Consider the following 10494-nt stretch of genomic DNA (forward strand, 5'->3'; position numbering starts at 1 on the left):
CTGATCAGCATTTGACCGCTGATTGGAGTTCTTAATAAATTTTTATTCAGAACAGTTTCTGAGTCTGTAATGAAACACCAACTGAAACACTGTATGACTGCTGCACGTACTGTCATTGCCTGAAACAATTACTCAAAAGACATGTCAACGTTTTGAGAGCTGCTCCCCTTTTCTGCTCATCACATTTAGCCGCGATTGTAAACATTTACGGCAAAAAGACAAAATAAAATGATTATATATTGCCCAAATTCTCACTTTTGGACCTAAAAAAGCTCTGATGTATTCTCAAGTGCTGAGAATCCAATCTACATACAAATTGCAGGCTATAGTGCCTTCTGAATTAAGCTCCATAGTGTATTAAGAACAAAATACAAAAGGCACTGATCACCATTTTAATGTATTGCAATGATCAGAGCATTTTTGGCAAATTGAGAACAAAGTATGTTTTTTTTTTCTGGTCAATCCTATAATTCAATCCCTTTGTATAATATGGGGCAGAAATTGGTATACGTTGCACCAATTTTTCAGACGTAAATTGGGGGATGCCAAGCATTCCAGTTGAGCAGTGGGACAGTCTGCACCCAGTGCTGGTGTCCGTCCCACTGTTAATTTTGTAGGGTCAAATTTTCTTTAGGCATCCCAAGTGGCCACATAAAACAGGCGTTAGGCTCCTTTAATAGGTTAACTATGGGCCAAATGCCTAGTAAAAGGAGCCTATGTTAAATTATATGATGAGCAGGACACACTCAGGATTCTTCAGTGGCCCTAACAGCCACAAACAAAAAGTATATTACTTCATAAAATCTGTGGGACCAGAAGCAGCAAGAGTGGTTTGACAACTCCACAGCCCTGGCAATCATCTCCCACACCCTTACCTCATTGGTAGCTCCAATCCAGCCTCCACAACACCCAACCCTGGAATTTGACAGCGACGCAGGAGGCCTTAACTTGATTTTCCAAATAGCTAGCTGAGGCCCAAGTACCAAATTTCTGGCAAGCCTCAGCCTTTTACATTGGGCAGCGCTGATTCCTCAGCACTGAATCTGAAACAGGTCCAGAGCAAAGTCATTCTTTCAAGTTCTTAAATCCAGCATGTAACAGGTAGGTCTGTGCTTTGTAAAATATTCTTAAATCTTATATATTGGTGCTATTTATTTGTCAAATGTGTCAGAAATACATAACATACACAAATCCTCTGTTGTATTGCTCACAAATAATAGGATGTGTTGTTTTATAACTATAGGAAACAAAGGGTAGCGGTTAATGGACGTTTTACGGGCTGGAGAAAGGTTTGTAGTGGAGTTCCCCAGTGATCGGTGTTGGGACCCTTGCTTTCCAGATATTTATTAATGACCTAGACCTTTGTGTACAGGGCACAATTTCAAAGTTTGCAGATGATACAAAACTTGGAAGCATTGTGAATTGTGAGGAGGATAGTGTAGAACTTCAAAAAAGGACAAACAAGTTGGTGGAATGGGCAGATAGGTGGCAGATGAAGTTCAATGTAGAGAAATGTGAAGTGATTCATTTTGGTAGTAAGAACATGGAGAGACAATATAGAATAAAGGGGATAATTCTAAAGGGGGTGCAGGAGCAGAGGGACCTGGGTTTATATGTGCATAAGTCATTGAAGGTGGCTGGACAGGTTGCGAGAGCCCTTGCATACAGTGTCCTGGGCTTTATTAATAGGGGCATAGAGTACAAGAGCAAGGAAGCTATGTTGAACTTGTATAAGACACTAGTTTGGCCTAAGCTGGGTATTGCATCCAGGTCTGGGTGCTGCACTTTAGGAAAGATGTGAGGACAATGAAGAGAGTACAGAAAAGATTCACGAGAATGGTTCCAGGGATGAGCAACTTCAGTTATGAAGATAGATTGGAGAAGTTAGGACTGTTTTCCTTGGAGAAGAGAAGGCTGAGAGGTGATTTGATACAAATATTCAAAATCATGTGGGGTCTGGACAGAGTAGATAGAGAGAAACTGTTCCCACTCGTGAAAGGATTGAGTACGAGAGGGCACAGATTTAAAGTATTTGGTAAGAGAAGCAAAAGTGACATGAGGAAAAACTTTTTCACGCAGCGAGTGGTTAAGATCTGGAATGCGCTGCCCGAGAATGTGGTGGAGGCTGTTTCAATTGAAGCATTCAAAAGGGAATTAGACAGTTATATGAAAAGGAAGACTGTGCAGAGTTATGGGGAGAAGGCAGGGGACTGGAACTGAGGAAATTGCTCTTTCAGAGAGCCAGTGCAGACAGAATGGGCCGAATGGCCTCCTTCTGCACTGTAACGATTCTGTGATTATGTCATGTAAAATATGGTTTATTAATCTGCTTCTAAAAGGATGAGTGTATGTGCATCCCTTTAAGGCCACAAAGTCTAATTGACTTGACTCATCTAACATTGGGATTAATCACAATCCAGATGAATATCAAAACTCTTGTTTTGTTCATGGAAAGATCATTTAAGAGGCTGCAGACATTGTGGCTCCAGTTTTTTTTTTTATTCTTGGTGTTTCCTTGTACTTTTTAAAAATTGTGATCCAGAAATTTGCATTCGATAAATGGGATGAATACAAAGTTTTTAAAATAATCTAGTGGATAAATAAATCCAAGATGCAGTCTATTTCAGGGTGCAGGTATCCAACCAACTTTGCATCAATGCAAAATGGTTTTCAATGGAATTATTGGAAGTCAAATTATACATCTGACTTCTGAGTCCATTGTAGTAGAAGGAGTGAAGGTGGTTTTACACATTCTTATAGATGCAGGTAACTGAATTCCATTGCATTTGGGTGACCATGCTGAAGCAGGAGCACGCTGAAAACAGAAACCTTTACTACAAGGTTATGTTTTACAACCCATTTGCTGGTGTACTGTATGTCTAATATATATACACACCTAAAGGCTAGCAATTCTTGACTGCAATTTTTTTTTAACCAAAGCAGAGACAATGGGGCATGAATTTGTTTTGGGCAGGTGATAGCAAATGTGCAAATGCAATGCAAAAAACAAAATAACGGGCTGCGTGTAAATGAGATGCTGATTTGCCATCACCCATTCTGTATTATCACTAGGGATTAGCTTGTACCCCAAAATAACTCTAGTCTATCTGTCTGGGTGGTGGGTGTGATAATAACTACACCCTTAGTTAGTTTAGCAATTGATTTTATAATCTATAGTATAATGAAGAACAATTCGTACTACAGAGACAAAAAAACTATTACTGGTGATATTTATCCAAAGAGTTGGTTCAAGCCTGGAATAATTAGTAAAGTCATTTTTTCAGCATTTAAAAAAATAAGTGTTAATTCACCTTGAACTTTGAAAAATATCAGCAGCTTTATGCCAGCTCTACTATTCTCATACCTTGTGGTGAAGTCAGCAGTGGTCAACATTCAATTATTGTGTGAATCTCTCATGGTGCAGAGGAAATCCATGAGTGCACTTTGACAAGACAAAAAGCTATCCTTTTGGTTCGTATATTCCGTACCCATACATATTTCTATTGCGACAGGTGAAACATTTCTGGCTGCACATCATGGTCATGATTGTGTCTTCTCTTATTAATAGCCAGCCCTGCAACAATATCTGTTTGACATTTCATCAGCATGCATCAACGTAACAACGTAAATCGAATATTTGTCAATGGCAGGCTTAAAATATATAGATCAAGTAAATTGGAGATTCAGCATTACAACCCAATTTATATTGAGTTGGGGTGCACAAAATAAAGCCCTGCCAAATATTTATCTATGGAATCTATATCCATTAAACAAGGTAAATAGAAGAGGAGATGAATAGCCCATTAATTATGAGTAGGGCTAATGATGAACTTGTGTTATCCTTTGAGACGCGATATTGATGCCAGAATTAACTGAAGACATGCAATGATGGAATGAGTATCTTTTCCATCCAATTCTTTCCCTTCCTGTCCTTACTGTTCCTGAATATTTTTCACAAGCCCTGGCAACCCTGGCCCATTATACGATTTTCCACATGCAGGCCAAGACTGTGAATCTCTGCAGGCGATAGGACTTCAATGGCTGCCTCGAACTAGTTCTCAGTGACCACACATGATGACCTTGATAGTTCAACAACAAGCCTCACCTGAATTATCACCTGCTGAAGTATTTTTACACTAAAAGTCTCAGTACTAAAAAAGTAAAACAGGAATAACATCTTAAAATATAAACGGTTATACTGGCAATAAATATCACACATAGTCCCTTAAACATTCCATTTTGATATTGTACACTCAAAGCCACAATAAAACTAAAGAGAGTGGGTGAATTATTCATGCAGAGACATTACTTATCAGATTGATGACGAGACTAGGTTTGCTATACTTGATGCCTGCCTTCCGCTTAAAATCCAGGGAGGTAGAAGAAAAAGGAGGCTTTAAAAAAGGTAAACAATCTCCACCTTGTACAATTCATTGGGGTTCATTCCTTCTCTGCCCCACAAAAGTAAGTGAACTGTGTGACCAGTTCTAAGGAGGCTCCTACCCAAATATTAACCAATTTTTCTCTTACAAACAAGGGTAGAAAAGGATACAGCAGCATACTTAAAAAGGGCAACTGTAGCATCGTGGTTGTATTACTAGACTAGAAATCCAGAGGCCTGGACTAATTATTTGGAGATATGAGTTCAAATCCCACCATGGCAGCTGGTGAAGTTAAATTCAGTTAATTAAATCAATCAATCTGGAATTAAAAAGCCAGTATCAGTAACGGGGACTATGAATTGGGTCCATAAAAACCCTACTGGTTCATTTGGGGAAGGAAATATGCTGTCCTTACCTTTATGTGACTCCACCCTCACGGTAATATGGTTGACCCCCAACTGTCTAGCGAGCCATTCAATTGAACCAAAACTGTGACACTTTCAGCAGTGCAAGACAACAGCTCACCATCACCTCCTCAAGGGCAATGATGGGATGGACAACATACACTGGTCTTACCAGCGACACCCACATCCTGTGAATGCATTAAAACAAAATCTGGTGTCAAGGTGGTTATGTGGAGTTAGGTCACAGATCAGACATGACCTCCTTGATTGGCAGAAAGGGCTGGAGGGGATGAATGGCCTCCTCCCATTGCGAAATGCTGGACTTGTGCTTATGAAAATTTACCTCAGATTTTCAGTATTGCTCGTCCTAAAAAAAAACACCAAGGCATTCTCCCTCCCCCTTCAAGTGCCATAATCGGCAGGGCTACGGACCAAATGCTGGAATGTTGGGTTAAGAATAGGTGGATCGTTTTTCGGCCGGCAAAGACACGACGGGCCAAGTGGCCTCTTTCTGTGCCTTAAACTTTCTACGATTCTGTGTCTATGATGGGAATCTGCACCTCAGGTGATGGACTTCCAGAGCTTGCTGCTGCTGCAGCCCTGCTCACTCGCAGCACACTGCCCACGGCCACGCGCGCGCCTCCCGGGGTCTCCCGCCGCGCGCGTGCGCCTCGCCTGTGTCGCGCGCTTTCTTAAATGGAACAAAAAAAACCGCGAGTGCAACACCTACAGACTTTTGTTGCTCATCGCCCACTACCTCCACTGCTATTTGTTTCCAATGCAACAAAAAAAAACATGCAAAACTGCAAATTGCACTCTTTAAATGAAAAGACACAACGTTTCTTCAATGAACTTTCCCTCCCCGATTTACAATAAATAAGAGGCCCGAACAGAAACATATCGAGTTCCCCACCACTTTACAATGAAGATTGTACTGGAGGTCGGGAAATATTCTGACCGAGCGTGGATATTCTGTGAATCTATTACAAATAAGTTTGCAATACACAGTGGACGGATTCTTTGTGTTCTTAAAAACACGATCTTGCAAATATAACGCACCCTAAATTTGAGTCAAGGATCAGTTGCTGTGTCTCTCTCCTTTACCTGTTCTCCAGCCTGGATCTATTATTCAGGTACTAACCTTAAAGTAACTGACATTGCAATGCATTATAAAAGGTTCCGAAACAACGAATGCACTTTAATAAAACGGTAAGATGATGTTTTGGCTTATTCGAGAAGAACGGGTGGTCAGTTTTACTTGGTAGAGGTCAAATCTCAACTTTTTTTTTTACCTTCCCAAATTGGCTATTGCCAGAATTAAAATAAAGAGGGAGAAATGCTGAAATTGCGTCAAGTCAGCATTGCTAAGAATAAAGACCTACTCTAAGGAAGGGGTCCATCCGACTAGTTGGAGCTAACCTCTCCGCTATTGACTGGTCTATGCATTCCCAGCTTTTGTTTCAAGTGACAGAGGTCCGGCGCCTTTGAGCCCTTCGTATTTTCATCTGAGACTATATCACCGTCCCTACCTCTTGTGTTCATTAATGGCAACTCCCTGCAGACTGTAAATTTTTGCCAGCTTGTGAAATGCATATGAAATGAGATCATTGCCCATCACATATATATATTAAAATACACCAATTTTCCATTTATCTCAGCAGCGTCTGCTCTTCATTTATATTAACTGCAACACTTTTAAGAAAAAAAAAAGTTCTGGTTCAACGATTCGATGAATTTGCCCGAAACCGCTTTTGCTATTTCATCAACTGTGGCGTATTTTTTTGGGAGGGAGGGAGGAGGAGGAGGGGGGGGGGGGGGGGGTGGAGAGAAGCAACAAAGCTGACGATGAAATCTCCAGTGTTCATGCAAAGCCAATTACAATTATTTTTTAAATTATACGATGTAAGAATCGACAATTGTGGGTTGGTTCAAAGCCCGGCTGATGAATCCACGGCTGTACGCTGATGACACGGCTGATCAAACAAATATTCAGAAGCTCGCTTAAATCCGGATTTATTTTTGAGTGAATTAATCTGTGGCTTTCCCCTCCTCCCAATCCCTGATTAATAATCGGCGTTTACTAAATACTCTGATTTCAAACGACGAGAGACAGAGGGAAGCACGGCATTTAAACCTCTCCAGATAGCACCCACCGAGGTACCCACTCAACATGCCCAACATACACAACCAAAATTAAAAGGCTACTTGCTTAACAGACGCCTGATGTGTTATCACTGCTTGTTAACTAGTGGGGATTCCGACACATCAGTGGAATTTACAAATTTAGTCTTCGACAACTTCGGCTTCCAATCGCAGCACACGCACACACAATAAACCCAACCAATATTTATTTTAAAACATCACTCCAAACGCCCCCATACACCATTCTCCATGTGATTGAAAAGATCTATAGGAACGATATTCTATGAAAACTTACGAACTTTCAACAAACGTTGCATTGTTGCAGTTCAAAAATTTTATATTAACAAAATCAGATGCACAGAGGTTAACAGAACGCAGCGTATCAGCGCATGGACCTCAACACGGAATGAAATCCCAATGGAGCAGGAGTCCATTTGAACAAGTTAACGGCTCTTTGCACCTAGAGGATATCGCGTGAGGCACGGTTCTATCTTTTAATTTCTTTCCATTGTTATTGGTAGAAAGGGTTTCTATAATGGGAAAGGGGAGGGGGGAGTCTGTTTGCTGTCATCAGACGATAGCTGTACACTTACAACAATATCGTATTTTCCATCTGGCCTTGCGTTCATAGGGACCACATCAGCACGATTGGGTGTACTGCTCTATCGCACTTGCTGCTCATAATATTTAGCAGTAGAGGCCAGCATTATATTTATATATAAAAATATATTTAATTTAATACCGCACAATTTAAACATTTCAGAACTCGCTCAATCTTCAGCTATTTTTGGCAACGATTTATGGAAAACATTTCAAGTACAGCGGTGAATCTCGTCAGAATGGTAGCGGGGGGGGAAACTGTTCACTTGCACCAAAATGATATTCACAAGTATCTGAAAAAGAATTAACCGCATGGGAAGAAAAGAGGTGGGGGAAATGGTACAGTTTTAATACGCTGCATTTGATTGCAGGGATGGAGAGCAACTTTAAAGTCTGTGCGCAAGAATTAAAACACTACCAGCAACGCATCTTCAATCTGCTAACTTGACTTGACCTCTGAGTTATCACTATGGCTAAACAAAAAAAATAATGTTTGCGGAGCCTGGCGAAAAAGAGTTACCAAGTTAATGCAGTTTTCCCACCATCACCTTTTACTATGACACGCTGATTTGGGAAATTAGATATGATTTATGTAATGTCAGTGCGATTACAGCCATGGGATACACCCGCTAAGGTGGGAAGGATGCTCTGTAGATAGATGGTCGTATACCAATGACAAACAAGCGAAAACAGTATGCGTGCGAGAGAGAGAGAGAGAGCAGCCTTTTAACCATTACATCTGTATCGCGTTTCTTCTTAAAGTCAGCTGCGGCGGCACATCTATTTTTCCCTGTTTTTTTAAAAATTCCCCAATAGATTGCAAGAAGCTGCATCGTCTGCATTTTAACTTGACGACAGATCACCTGCACGGTCAAAGTCATCGGACTTTGCAGCAAATATTAGCTCACATTCGCCGCCCTTTCTGTGCAGTTACAAAGGAGTAGCATTAGCCTGTGCACTCTCCATGCTATTAAACCCCCCCTCTCTCCTCTCTCTCTCCTCCATACCAACAAACACAACATAAGAGAGATCTGGGGAAAGGTCATCGACCCGAAACGTTAACCGCTTCTCCCTCCACAGATGCTGCCTGACCGAATGAGTATTTCCAGAGATTTCTGGTTTTAAATTTCAGATTTCCAGCATCCGCTTGTATTGGGCTTTCGCCGAAACAAAAATATGTAATTGTTTCTGGATAGAAAACACATACATAAATGTCACAACTTTTGGTGACTGGGCTGCCCCATATCTCCCAGTCACTCTAATGTACCCCCCACCCCTTCCAGGCTTTTGGTGGGCATCCTTATTTGCCACTACTTTGCTCGATTATGGGAAATATATAATTTAAAACTGGCGTTTATGTCCATTGCCTCGACCAGGAAACACAAACGTAACACAGGCACGTGAAAGAGAAGGAATTTCATTTCCTTCATCCCTAACGTCACAAGCCGTACCTTGCAAGTCTCGTCCTGGACTGATATATATATATATACACACACACATCCAATTCGTATTCCTCGGTTAAATCCCTTCCGATGGCGAGGTCGATTCTGATGAGAGTACAGGGGTAAATGCGCTGGGATTGCAAGCCCAGTGCCTCCGGGATACTGGTTAGTTCAGCTAGAGAGGTGGTTGGGGGGGGGGGGGAACCTCGATAGCCCGGCCCTCTCCTTTCTGCTGCAGATCCCGCGCGTCTCCTCTCCTTTCTCTGGTACTCCGGTTTATGGCAAGTACTCGTCAGGCAAGCCAACCTCGGGATGCACAGCTTGGAAACCCCGCCCTCCACACCAGCATTTAAAAAGGAAACGGCCTTTGCGTTCTGTTGCCTGGACTGTGAGAAAGAGAGACTGAGACTTCAGGCAACCGCAATAAAACGTCAAGCAGATGGCGATGTAGAAATGTAGCTGTTCATATCCACACGCAAAAAAAGTAAGGAAATTCATCGAGTTCGAGGGGAAGTTTTACATTTCTTGACTTGTATTTTGCCTTATGGTAACGAATGATTTTAATAGTTCATTAGAAGGAGGCTGAGGAGACAATACGGGGGAAATTGACCACGAAATGTCGTCAGCTCAGAATTTTTTTGATGGTTGGACATTTTAGGAACATTCAGGACAGGGGTTCAGGCCATTCAGCCCATCAGCTCAGTTGGCTAGGGTGTGGTTCAGAATGCCAGCAGCGCATTCAGGCTGAGGTAGACTTGGGGGAACTGCCTCTTTGCCCTGGCCTGTTGGCAGAATATGGATTTTAGCCTGTGATGCTGACACAACTGAAGCAGAAGCTGCCCAAGTCTGCTGTGCCATTCAATCAGATCATCACTGATCTGTACCACAACTCCATTTGCCCACCTTATCTCCATATAGGAAGAGGATGGGGCCATTCAGCCCCTCAAGCCTATTCTGACATTCAATGAGATCATCGATGATCTGGGACTTAGCTCCATATACCTGCCTTTGGCTTGTGTCCCTTAATGGCTTTGGTTAACAAAAATCTATCAGTCTCAGTTTTAAATTTAACAACTGATATTGCATCCATAATGAACAACTTTGGAAACTCCAGCGTTGACAAGAATAGGATTCCTGACTGATTTTATGTAAAACATGTTCAAATGCAAAAAGACTATGCATTAAACATTTCATATACTAACAAGGATGGGTTTCAAACCCACACGTGAAGAGCAAATGGATTAGCATTGTCTTAACCTCTTGGCCATCTCATTATGTATCACCAACAACCTGCATTTAGATAGCACCTTTAATATAGTAAAACACCCCAAGGCACTTCACAGAACAAAGTTTGATACTGAGCGACATAGAGATATTAAGCCAGGTGACCAAAAGCTTGGTCAAAGAGATTGGTTTTAAAGGAGTGTCTTAAAGGAAGAAAGCAAGGTGGAGAAGCTTTGGAAGGAAATTAGAGCTTGGAGCCTAGGCAGCTGAAGGCACAGCCACCAATAGTGGGGTGATGAA

At 41.6% G+C, this 10494-nt stretch overlaps 1 protein-coding gene across 1 annotated transcript in view; it reads right to left on the bottom strand.

Moving 5' to 3' along the window:
- Window positions 1-9302, bottom strand: part of LOC137373311 (neurexin-3-like) — an 883651-nt gene extending 874349 nt beyond the window's left edge. Inside the window, exon 1 of the mRNA XM_068038134.1 lies at window positions 8980-9302. The gene's annotated coding sequence lies outside the window, so the exon portion shown is untranslated. The remainder of the gene's footprint in view (window positions 1-8979) is intronic.
- Window positions 9303-10494: the final 1192 nt, after the last annotated feature.

The sequence above is a fragment of the Heterodontus francisci genome, chromosome 9 (assembly GCF_036365525.1).
Source record: "Heterodontus francisci isolate sHetFra1 chromosome 9, sHetFra1.hap1, whole genome shotgun sequence".
Taxonomy (NCBI): Eukaryota; Metazoa; Chordata; class Chondrichthyes; order Heterodontiformes; family Heterodontidae; genus Heterodontus; species Heterodontus francisci.